The sequence below is a fragment of the Manis javanica genome, chromosome 12 (genome assembly GCF_040802235.1).
Source record: "Manis javanica isolate MJ-LG chromosome 12, MJ_LKY, whole genome shotgun sequence".
Lineage (NCBI taxonomy): Eukaryota > Metazoa > Chordata > Mammalia > Pholidota > Manidae > Manis > Manis javanica.
The window spans coordinates 3617007-3629877 of NC_133167.1; the positions used below are offsets into that span (position 1 = coordinate 3617007).

General features: G+C 50.2%; 1 long non-coding RNA gene across 8 annotated transcripts in view; it reads right to left on the reverse strand.

The window, feature by feature from the left end:
- Positions 1-6915: 6915 nt before the first annotated feature.
- Positions 6916-12871, reverse strand: part of LOC118970783 (uncharacterized) — a 49300-nt gene continuing 43344 nt past the window's right edge. For 4 of the 8 annotated variants that reach the window (XR_012123429.1, XR_012123427.1, XR_012123431.1 and 1 more), the window contains 4 exons: positions 12363-12683; positions 9263-9422; positions 8915-9109; positions 6916-7086 (listed from right to left, as the gene is read on the reverse strand). This is a non-coding gene — a long non-coding RNA (uncharacterized lncRNA). Of the gene's footprint in view, positions 7087-7146; positions 8226-8914; positions 9110-9262; positions 9423-12362; positions 12684-12871 lie in introns of those variants that run through there. The other 4 variants (XR_012123430.1, XR_005058891.2, XR_012123428.1 and 1 more) reach the window with 2 other exon arrangements.

Genomic DNA, 12871 nt, shown 5'->3' on the forward strand with positions numbered 1-12871 from the left:
GACTTACATGTCATACCGGGAAGGCATGAGGGCCAACTGCCAGCACAGGGACAGGCGTCACTGCTCTTAGTGAGGGACAGGAGGCAAAGCTGGGGATCGCTGTGCTAACTGCCAGGGTGCTGACGTCACACGAACTCCAGCAGGTTCCCATTTTGATCAACAGAGAGAATTCCACGTGAAGAAACATGGAATTTTGTGAATCTGACAAATGACACAAAACTTGGAAATTCAGTGTAATAGATGGCTGTGTCAGCTTCTCAGGGCTGCCATGACCAAGTACACAAATAGGGTGCTTCGAACATCAGAAATTTATTCTCGCACAGATCTGGAGGCCAGAAGCCTGAAATCAATCATGCTGCCAGGGCCACGCTCCTTCTGAAGGCTCCAGGGGAGGACTTCCCTGCCTCTACTCAGTGTCTGGTGGCTGCCATTATCCGTGGCTTGCAGTTACACCTCTCCCATCTCTGCATTCTCCCCTTGACTGTGTCTGTCCAAATTTTCCTCTCCTTATAAGGACACCAGTCATTAGATTAAGGCCTACCCTATTTCCAGTGTCACCTTGTCTGAACCTGTTACATCTGCAAAGACCCTATTTCCAAATGAGGTCACAGTCACAGGTACAAGGGGTCAGGACTTGAAGATACCTTTTGTAGACATAATTCAACTCAGTACAAGGACCAAGAGAAAGCGTATACAAATCTTGATAACTAAAACAAAAAAGTAAATGTACAGTTTAACAGTGATCATTTAAAGACTGTACTTGGATTCAGTAATATATCTAAACATGCATCCGGTAAAAAAGATATGACCTGATGAACCACATATGTAAAAAGTCTTAGATATTTTAGTTGACCTCAAAGTTCCTCTGTGTTAAGCCTACATCATGATATTTAAAATTGCCATCACGCCGTGAGCATGGCATCAGGTCAAAGGCCATGGTCATCTCAGTTCCACCCCAGAAAATGCAAATACCAAGAGCTGGATTTAGCTATGAACTCCGAGCCCCAAGCACGCTTAGCAGGTTGGAGGGTGTTCAAAGGGCACCTCCAGGAAAAGTCCCAAACCTCAATATGTGAGAAACAATAGAAAGAATAGATGATGATGCGGGGAGAAAAAGACTTCAGGAGAATAAGAGAACCCTCGTCTAAGAATTGAAGGGCAGGCACGTAGAGCAAACTTTGGGCTGATTTCCTATGGCCTGTGGATTTCAGGTCCATGGCAGTAGGGAGGTGGGGTGCGTTGAATAACTAACCCAGTTGGAGGGCTAATGACACAGACAGCATTTGGGTGGAAGGTGGGTGAGCCCGCATACAGGATTCCTGTAAAGGGCCCCCATCCGCCGGTCATTATGCTTGGCTTCAGGAAGGAATAAAACATGGAGTGGAGCTAGGATGCCTTCTAACTGTGCCCAGAAAGCCTCCCTGGGCTGCTCTCTTACACTGTGGGGCCCTGCCCTTGAGAATCATCTCAGCGGTCAGCTTGACAGTTCCAGGGTCCAGGGGAGCCAGTGTAATTCAGCCAGACAGCAAGCTCTCCTATTTACCCCAGACTCTCTTCTCAACAAGAGTTGGGGTTGAGGGTCAACAATCCACTTTTGTTACCTGCAGCTGCTGAATTTTGAAATTCAGCTGAATTTTATTCAAGTCAGCCAACCACTCTCTAAGGTCTCAGTGCTGCAAAGTCAGGACACCCTCCCCCCGACAGGAGATGGGGGCCCAGGGCAGAGATTGGGGGAGGTGGTGCCCTCAGATTGCCAGGGCCTCAAGGAATCCTGCCCTGTACATAATCCCCAAATATGTACATACTCCCATACATACACAAGCAGTAAGTTGTATCTGCCCAAAGGTATCACCTAGTTCTTATGTGCTCAATGTTTGGGATCCTGGATAAGATTTTGTTTGCTGCTTAAGGTTTAAAAAAGCCATTTAGTCCTAGAGAAAAGGACTAAATCTAACAGTGTGAAACGCAGTGGCCTACTGAACACATGATTCAAACAAATGAAGGAAGGAAAGAGCAGATGGGTGACTGGGTGAATCCCCCCTACAGGTTATCAATGATGCTGGCGAAGGGTGAAGATTTGAAGTAAAGAATGAAAGTGTAGGTTGACTATCTGGGCTCATGTAGGACCCCCCCTGTGACGACCAGGGCCGACCCATCCCCTCCAGTGACCTCCGGCTTGGCCCCCAGACACTCAAGAAGGGAGGACAGGTCACCAGCAGGAAGTCAGCTGGCCACATTAGTCACCTCCCCTCACATGAGGCACCGTGTGTGGCTTCTGTCTATTTCAGGCAGGGATTTTATATTCACATGGTCCCTTTGTTTAACGCTGTCATGGGCCTGCTCTTCTCTCTGTCTTTTTAGACTGTCTGCCCCTTTCCCCTCCCAAGGGTCTCTTCCTGGCCAAAGCAACAGAGCTTCCACTCCCACCAGGCGCACTTGGCTGGAGAATCAGTTGCCCAGCTCCCGGGGTTTAGAGGGGCCCTCCGGGGAGGACACGGGGCAGGTGGCAGGTCCGGGTTGCTTCCCTGGTCTGTCTCTATTGCCTTTTGGTCAGAGGAGGAGGGAAGATAATGCTGATTAACCTCAGGGTGGGGAGAAACAGACCCACCCCTTGCTGGGTCGGGGTCGGGGAGGCCCGAAATGGACACAACTCTTTCCACGGGCAACGTGCCTCGGCCCTAAACACTCCTGCCCTTTGTCCCCATAATCTGGCTCCTGCACACGGACCTGGGGCAGCCTGTCCCAGACGAGGGTACTTGGTGATACTCTGCCTCTCTCACCAGCTGCAATTTCTGCTGAGTTTCAGCTGGATTCAAACACTGGATGGCAAAGACCTTGTTGAGGCTTAGGGTTTCTGCCCCGTGACCTTCACACTGGGGGGTGTTCCCTCTTTACTCGGCCCCACCCTCTGTGGGGAGGTAAGTGATGAGGGTCTGGACCCAAAGCCTATCAGCCCCTCACAGGCTTTGTGACTGTCGGGACAGCGAGCCAGTCTGCTGAGGTCCCCACCCTGCTTGCCAGTGCCCGCTGCCTGGCCACATGCCTCCATTAGATTCTCTTTGTCTCGTAGGGTCAATGCACAGGACAAAGACAGCAAGATGAAGTGGGTCACATGGAGTCTCAGTGTCCTTACTCTCAGGGGCCGAGGCTGCTATTCGAGGTCATGAGCCACCTGGGGAGGAAGCTCCGGAGAGAGGAACCTGTTCTGGTGACCAGGTGTGGCCGCACGGGCTGGAGAGGCAGGGGAGGGCCTCCTGACGTCCTCGGCTCAAGATCTCTGGAAGCTGGTTTCCTGAGACCTTTGTCCTCCCAACTGCCCTGTGCCTCAAGCCCTGGATGAGAACGCTGGCCTCCTTGAGCCTCCCTCGGTCCCTCCACTCAGGAGAGAGTGAGCCTGGCAGGCGGGAGGGGTCGTGCAGCCCCGACAGTGGCCCCAACGGGGCGGGCTCCTCTCTGCGGCCCTCTTTCCTCCCATCGACGTCCTGAATGAGGCTCAGCACACTCTTTCTGTTAAGGGCACACAGTTCATATTTTTAGCTTTCTGGACCCCACGGTCTCTATGGCAACTCCTTAACATGTCCCTGCAGGATGAAAGCAGCCACAGACAATCTGCGACCGAACGGGCATGGCTGCATTCCAGGAAAATTTCACTCACAAAGCGAGGGCTGGGCCGCATTCGGCCCATGCTGTAATTTGCTGACCCTGGCCTTAAATTAACTGTCTACCTCACCCTGGAGTGGGTATTGCTTCCCTTCCCCTCTAACCACGCCCAGCAGCACCATCCCAGTGCAGCCCTGAGTGTGTGCCCTAGGGCCGCCAGGGCAAATACAGGACGCCCCGCTAAAACCGCATTTCAGGGAAGCAACCAATAATTTATTTTACTATAAGTATCTCCCACCCACTGCACATGACTTACTTAGGCTAAAAAAGAGGTCCTGTATCTGAGTTCAAGGTTAACTAGGCATCCTCTGTTTTTATTTGCTGAATATCCCATCCTAGGTAGGCGGGCTTTTGGCTGGGGAAGCAGCACGCAGCCCGTGGAAACACAGATGTGGAAGGACTTCCTCCGGATGCCCCCGGGGACTTGCTCTCCCCCACAGAGCCTCTTCACAGATTTAGCAGGGCTCCAAACGGGGAGGAGGAAGGTCAACGTGGGACAGCAGGGCTCAGCCTCCAGCTCCCGTGACTTCATGGGACAGCCGCCTGGGGCTCGCAGCCTCGGGTGACCCTGACAACCTCATCTGGTCCGCTTTGCCCTTCGGTCTCCCTGCCCCAGACGTGAGCAAAGAAGGTTCCCCTGCCTAACTCACAGCCTGCGGTGGCAGGTTCAAACCTTACTGAAGCAGTGGCCTCCTCTCCACGACAACTTCACCCCTTGCCCTTTATGAAAGGACAACAAGTGTCACGGATGGACTCACCCTTTACCCTCTTCCCTATTAGTATTCGATGTAATCATTTAAAGGTGTGCTGTGTTCCTGGTTGAAAACGTAGTGTTTAAAAACTAATGAATTATAAGTATGCTGCTAAGTAGATTCAATGCATAACAGTACATTTCATAAGTACAAAAGTTAACTTCTTAACTGTTAACAACAACATTGTCAGGGAGGTGCGAATACTATTTATATTTTTCAGTCAGGGAAACTGAGGCAGTGGGAATTTACAGGTCATTCACAGCTGGACACAGTAGGCGAGGCAGGATTGCTCAAGGGTATCCACCACACCTCACCCTCAAAAACATGTCCTAGTGCCCTTGTGATATATTTCAATATAGTATGCCACTCCGAATCATTTGTTTTAACCATGGTATTTCCTTCTTTTTCATTATTATAGAAAATTTTACAATTATGAAATAAAGGGGGGAAAACTACCACCAAATATAACTTTTAATTTTGTTATTTCATTTTGTTAACTTCATTTCTTTTGTTATTTTCTGGAGTGTTTCTCTGCACACCTACATACACACACGCATCTATACCTTGTAAAAATCTATTTAACAAAGTTGAGACACCCTCCCCTTACTTTCTGATATGCCCCTGAAGGTCCTGTTATTAAAGGTGCAGCGCACCGGGCTTACGACTCCAGGAGGCTCCACAGGCCACGGACCTGAGACTAAGCGGGAAGAAATGCACCTGCCCGCGTCTGCCCTCTGAAACCCCACCAGCCAGGGAGGCACAGGGCCGGCCGGCTGGGAGGAGAGTGAGGCAGGCCTCCAAGCGCACTACTGCCCCAGGGGTGGGGGGTGCTGCCAGGGTCATCCAGATGGCCAGTCGCTCTGATCCCTCATGGGATCGCCCGTGCACTGAGAACAATGCGGCACCCTGGTTCCCTATCCCACTGCCCCATCCCTCCGGCCAGCTGGTGGCTACAGTCCAGACCTCCTCCCTCCCTGTGCTTAGGGTCTGTGTTCCCTCAGCTCTGAGGCCTTCTCTGACCTTCTGCGACCTTAACAGTGAGAAGCAGGTGCAGCTACCATCCCAGAGCCTTCCACAGGACACAGGTGGGGAGCTGGCCATTCACCCACACCACCTGTTGACCCTCATGTCCTTCTCCTCTGGGGAAGGCAGAACTCACCACCCTCCTCATCTTGAACAAATGACCCCTGTGCAAGAAGGTCACAGAGAGTGCCCATTTATGTTCGTCCCAGAGCTTATGGGCCTGAGGTCACAGCAGAACGACCACGTCAGCCTTCGGACAGGGACCAGAGAAGTGTCGCTCCCCATTTGGTCGGCCTTCTTTCCAGAAGTCTCTGCCTGCTGATGACAAGCTGGAAGGGGATTTCACGGCGAGTGAGCTGAGTGGGCAGGGTGGGCAGGGTGGGCAGGGTGGGTGTCAGAGCGGCAGAAGCAGAACAGGAAGGGAAACGCCGCGTCCTCCAGGGCAGGGAAGGTGCCCAGAGAAGGGTTTCCCTGCACCTAGGGACGCAGGGTCAGTTCTAGGGAGGGCTGGTGGTGCGCTGGTACGGGCTCTGCTGGCTCACCCATCCGTCACTGTCCCTGGCCACCCAGTGAGCACTCACTGGTCCCAAACATGTTTAGGGCTCTGAGCCGAACTGTGGGCAAGGGGACAAGCCTACGCTCAGGGAGGCTCCCGGCAACATTGCAGGGGGACCCTCGCATGGGGACAGCAGCACACGGGAGCCTGAGCACAAAAAGGCAGGCAGGGTGCCAGCAGAGAGAAGTGGGGACACTCCCAAGACCACTCTGCACCCCAGAGGCCCAGGAGCATGAGGGTCTGAGATGCCCTGCGTGGAACCAGGTGGCTGAGGTTTGAGTCCCACTGAAACCTGCTAGTGGGGAAACGAGGGCAAGTTCCTTAAGTCCTCAAGACCCCAAGTCCACATGTGGAAATGGTGGTATTAGGACTTTCTCTGGAGTTGCATCAAATCATAACAGAATGTAAAGCCTGGCTGGTCCCCTCTGTGTTCCTGTCCCTGCAGTTTGGGCTTCTTGCCCCATTTTCACCCATCATTTCATCGTTGATGGCTTCCTTTTGCTCTCACTCGAATCCAAGTCCAGGGCTGAGAAAGCAGTTCTCTCCAGCTGAACCCCGGTACATGGCCAGCAGCAATCCCCTCCATCCCGATGGAATACCCAAATTCCAGGCGACCCGGCCCCTTTCTCCTCCGCCCGCTGCTTCACGGGCACCCGCATCGGAGGTGCACGAAGCGACGGGGACAGTCACCAGCTCTCCAGAAGCCCCGCCGCCTTGGTGAGCCCTTCACCCAGGCCGGGACACGGGACTGAGATGCCTGTGCTGTCTGCAGAGCACTTCTCCTTCCCTGGGGCGGGGCTGTGCCATTCTTGAGGGGTCCCCAGAGACCCTCTATCCGAATAAAGAGAAAATGCCGTTCTCAGCCAACCTCATCCTGAATCGCCTTCCTAATCACTAAACACAGAAATGCCTTTACTCTTTGTTTTCTCCTGCACAATATGTTTATTGAAACCAGCATTTTTTTTCTGATGGGATCCTGAAAGATGGGAGGGAACCGTGGAGACGGTGAAACATGTTGCAGGAACAAATGCTGTGGGGCCGCCGACCTGCTGACTCTACAGTCGATCTCTATATCGCTTATTCCATACATGCGGCCTGGAACAAATCGAAATATTTAATGCATGATTATGGTTTTCTATAAATTGTTCCCAGATGGCTCAGGAAAACAGCATTAAGCAGAAAACAAGAAATGATCAGATTTTAATGAATATTTGTTTCCTTTGCCTAGTTTCCTTCATAAATCCTACTTGAATCTGTGGTTCAAGAGTGTGTCGGCTGCTGAGCCGTGTGCACACGTGTATGCATAAGGCATCAGACACACGTGTACTTACTACATATAAATGCCTGGTAATGAGCATACATGGACATAGTGGTATGCATTCATGTGTGTTTCATTTATTCAGCACGTTTTGTGGACCAGGCATTGCATTCAATTATACATTATATTCCCTATATTCCTCCCAATTCTGCAAGAAAGATGATATCATTCCCATTTTAGAGATGAAAAAGTTGAGGATCTGAGTTAAGTAACTTGTCTAAGGTCACCCAAAAAGTTAGTGATAGAAGTAGAAGTGAACCCCCATCTGTGTGGCCCACAGGCCTCTGCCGCTGTGTCACACTGCCTTCATTGATGGTGATCAATGTATCAGACACGCAGGAAGACTGGAACAGACTCCAGGTAAACCCACAGTCAGAGAGAATTCTCAGAGCAGGGCCCTGGGGCACCAAGCTGAGCAAACTCCTGGGCCGTGGAGGGCAGTCTCTGGGGGAGCCCCTGCTCTCTGGCCTCTTTACGGCTGGCTACGTCTTGTCACACTAGGCAGTTTAAGTGTCACATCCTAAGAGATGCCTTCCCTGTGCCCTGGTCCAATCCCTCCCACTTCTCTACCGTATCACCCTGTTTTAATTTCTTTACTGCAGCTACACCTCCACTTATTGATTGTCTGACCCATCCCCAAACAGAAAGCCCGGGAGGCTGGGCCTTATCTTGTTCATTGTCAAACCCCTGAACTGAAATACTTATTCAATAATAAATGGGGCCATGTCGGTCTCTCCCCAGCTGTCTACTATGTGTGTGAGGCTTCCAGGGTACAGGCTAAAAATACACCGGAAGGGGACACGGTGTCCACAGAGGGGACACGATGGTGGTCCGTGGACCCCTCTAGCTGAGGCAGCAGCAATTCAAGCCATGGCCTCCCTCTCCACGGGGCTCTTGGATCCAGCACTTGGAGCATCTGTTTTTCTCACCCCACAAATGGGCAAAGGCAGAGAGAAATGTTGCCAGTGAGGATCTGTTCCAAGAAGTGAGGGGAATCCTGTTTCTAACTGTGACAAAATGATCCGGTGGAGCCCCCCTCCCCGCACCATGCAGACACATGTCCCCTCCCAGCTGAGAGCAAGGCCGAGTCCTCCTGACCACGGCACACAGGTGTGGGTAGTTTAGCACCGCAGGCGTGTGCAGTCATTGCGCCAAACAGCCTGGAGGGGCGTTCATGCTTTCCAAATGCCCGGCTCAGGTTAGCACTGCTGGGCAGGCTAAGGATGGATTTTCCCGTTGGCCATGGGAACGTAACATCTCTGGGCGTGGTGCCAGGTCTGCCCTGCCCTGTGGTGTCTTTCTGCACCTGGAGGACAGGTACAGGTGTGACCAGCTTGCCTCCTGCTGCAGCAAGTGTACCACAAAGAGAAGCTTTGGGGACCTGGTGACACTAGGAGCATCTTTAATCTGCCACTCATGGAAGGTGTGACTCCAGACACTTTCTTTACATCTCAGAGCGGGAACTCCCACCTCTGCTAAGTGTGTGGTGTGATTACCCCTCACAGAGACATGGTGCGGACCAAGGGGAGAAATGCATGCCGCCCGGGGCCTGGCATCCATGACACGCGTACTCAGTCCTAATCTGCCCTCCCAGGGATAAGGCACCTGCAGAAAAGCCAGGTATGAGCAGATCCAGAAACACGAACCACCACTGCCTCTGTCCCTCAAAGTAGGCAGCTTGTGCTCGGTCAGAAAGAAGACGCGCAGGCTCCTGGGCAGAGTGACGGCCGAGTGACTGGCCCTCCGTGCTGAGCCTCCGCAGGCAGGAGCACCGCCTCACGCAGCTGAGGGTCCCAGAGCCTGAGAAAGGGGCAGAGGAATCAGGCCACTCTGCAAGCTCAGCTGTCTCCAGACCGTCCCTCCGGCCACCTGAGGGAAGCAGGCTTGGCAAGTGTGTGCCTACCGTGCCCATCCCTCCCCAGGTCCCGTCCGTGAGGGTGGGCTCTGTCTCACCTCTGCAGCCTTTCGCTGGCTTTCTGTCAGCACCCATGCCAGATGGTACGACTAGAGGGTTCCGAGCCTGCTCACCTGGCAGGGGGCGGGGATTCTCTGCCAGTCAGCTGCTTCCCGGGACTCCGCGGTGAGCTCCAGATTCCAAGCACAGGAGAGGTACCTGAAGGCAGGAGAAGGGGCAGGCTAATCAGGACCACTGTTCAGATTGTGTTTATGTTGTTGCTTATGAACAAGATTATTTACTGTTCATTGTTGCTAATTAACAGTTATCAATATAGGATCACCAATCAGCTTTTGCTATATGCCAGACACACTCATAATCTTTCTTAATGCTTGTATTAGTCTTCAGACGGGGGTGCTGTTATGGCTATCCCCATTTTACAGACGAAGAAGACAAGGTCAAAAGATGTCAAGTGACCCACGTAAGATTACCTATTTGGCAGGTAGTAGATATGGTCAGACGTGAACCCAGGCACCTTGCTGCTCAACGTCAGGTCCTCAGCCAACACAATGCATGTTTCATGGGAGTTTGCTGGGAATGCAGAGTCTCGGGCCCCTCCAAGACCTACCAAACCAGTGTCTGCCCCAAAAAGCCCCCAGGTGATTCGTGTGAGCTCGGCAGGAGAATCGGACGCCGGGAGCGGCACTCAGCCCACGTCGGCCCCTCTCACGCACACCCATCCGCTCACTGACTCCCTCACTCATCCAGCTTCCCAGGACAAGTGTATTGAGTGCCCACCGCATGAAAGAGGTCCCACTGGGTTCTGAGAACACAAACACTGTAAAAACAACCCTTTGGCCTGGAATCCATTGCACTCAAAGTGGGACAACCATAGAAAGTCCTTTTAGCTGTGAAAAAGTAACTACCTAATAAGCATATATAATGAAAATAGACTTAAAGACACTGTTATCCAACTGAAACTTTTGAACAAAAGGATAAATCATAATGTCAGTGGATTACAACCCATATAATAAAAGAAATGTCTATTAGTTCATATTGTATAAAGAAATAATTGAATAAATAATTAAGTGGCAGAAGAAAAATCTCTTCTTTTTAGTAGAGTTCCAATTAATGAATGTAGAAGGAATAGAAGATAGGAAAATCATGATTTTGTAACAACACCACTGAGCACACGAATCGTTGATGGACGCCTATTGAAGTGGGCAAAGGATAATGAGAAACAGGCTCTTGAATACTCATGAGCTATCACCTCGGAAGATACTTATTGATAACACAAAGAAGAAATAATAAGGAAGAAACCTGGCAGATACCATCTCAACCACGGGATCCAGATTAACCTTGGCAGTAATAAGACAGGGTCATTTACCCCCTGCTCAAGTAGAAGGACATAATAGCACTTTGGTGGTTTTCTTCCCCAGAGTGCATAACCTCAGTCTAATAAAGAGGAGACAGAAAACCTCGAGTCAAGGGGCACTGTACAAAAAAAAACAGACCAAAACAAAAAAAAAATGTAGGCCCGTACTCTGAAAAACAGTGTTGGGGTCGCAAAAGAAAGCCTGACAGAAACGAGCCAGATTGGAGGTGACTCGGGAAGATGCCCACTAAATCCTGCACCAGAAAAAGGACACCAGGGACAATTAGTGAAAGCTGAACACGGTTTATATGTTGGCAGGGTTGAATCAACAGCAAGTTCCTGGTTTCGATCAGTGTAGTGCGATCGGGCAAGGCATTAGCATCGGGGGACATTCAGGGAAGGTATTCGGGGACTCTGTGGACTGTTTTTACAGTCGCGTAGTTCTGAAATGGTTTTTTAAATGAAAACAATTTTTTAAAATGTACTTCATGTGAATAGACTCGGGAGCTGCCAAGCTGAGTGGTTCTACAGAGCCTCATTTGTGGCAACCGGGAGGCGTCGGGCTGCAATGCAGAACAGTTCCCTGAGCTTTTATGGACTTGCTGGAAATTAATTTGAATTATGCCATTAAGCAGATGTGCTCCATGGGGCATGGACAACTTTTTATTTCTTAAATGTCTAACCTGCTGCTACATCAGATGGCATCAAATTAATTATACAGAGTCATCAATGGATATGACATAACAAGCTGTGGCACAGCCATACATCATCACAAGTCACAGCAGAGGCACTGCCAGGCTAGGGAGGAGGGGCTTTCTGCTGTTCTGGGACCAGACCCAACTTGGCAGGCCGTCTGATGACTCTCCGCCCGTGCCCCGAGCATGCTCGTGTGCATTGGAAAACTTAAATGGTAGCTTAAAGTAAAATCACCCAAATGGAAAAGACTTGTATCTCAAATCACCAGAACTGGTTAAGTAATTAAAGTTCATTATTCGCACTTGAAAATGTAAGGTATATATGTGGTATGCTTTATAAATACATTTTGTACATTTAATATAGTGTTCTACATTTAGAGAACTATTTTATATACATATTTGAATATTTTATGCAGAGTATAAATGTGCAGTCTGGATAGATGGTTGGATGGATAGATACAGAGACACATTCACACTGGAAAACAGAGTTAATAAACCACATAAGAAAAGGTGTATTATGCTTTTTAAAAAGTAAAACAACAATAAAGTGTCTTCTGTTATCTACTTTGTTCTATTAGGATGACGTCACTCTCTTTCAAAAAGCATCGCCTTATTGGGGATTTGCAAAACCGTCTGGAGTCACTCCTATCCTGAATTTCATTCCATAGAGAAAGCCTAACATGAAATTAAATCAGAGCCAAGCTTTTGTAATGGTTAATGCTCAGTTTCTTCAGTTAAATAATGGAAGCATTAGCTGTATACCTCAACAAATATTTGCTGAATGAATAAATGAATGGATGATTAAGAAAAATCATACATATTTTTATATTTGGCATGAGGGTTAGTACAGAAGAAACTGACACAAAACATAGTCTATTAAAAAATATATAATCTTCAACCCAAAGCAGAATGTGGGTCGTAACACCAAAAAATAGGCTGAATGTTCCTAAGTCAGATTTCTATTTACATTACTTAATCATCCATCCATCCATCCATCTACCCATTCATTCTTTCAGCAAACACTTGGGAGTCTGGGGACACTAGCCTAAACACTGACCCCACTAAGACAAACAAGATACAAGCCCTTACCAACTCACTGAGTCGTGGGCTCCTGCAGGTGCCGTTGTAAGGCAGCTGACCAGGTTGGACACCTGTCTGTCAGTACCGAGGTCTGCAGAGCTGCCTGCTTGCCTGGTTTCAGCGGCTCAGGGCTGCAGAATCCTGACTCTCATTCCTTCATTCAATCCACAACTATTTTAGGGGTACCTCTTATGCTTATGTGTTACAACAGGGTGGGGGCGGCCAGCTGCTCCTTCGGGTGGGCACGTTCATCCAGGAAGGACCAGACATCTCACATGAAAGATGAGCAGGATGTGGCCAGGCCGGGAGATGCGGGGAGGGCTCCAACCACTGCCAACAAGAAAAGCGGGCCTGAGGAAGTGAGTTGGGCTTGCGGGGAGGGGGACATGCCTCGGGGCTGCGTGGGGTCAGTGTCCTCGGGCCTGCAGGGAAATGCTGAGTTTGTCCAGAGGGTTTTGATGAGCAACGCATGGCGACTTGACCCTGAAGCCAGCAGAGACAGACTCAGAACTGCCAAA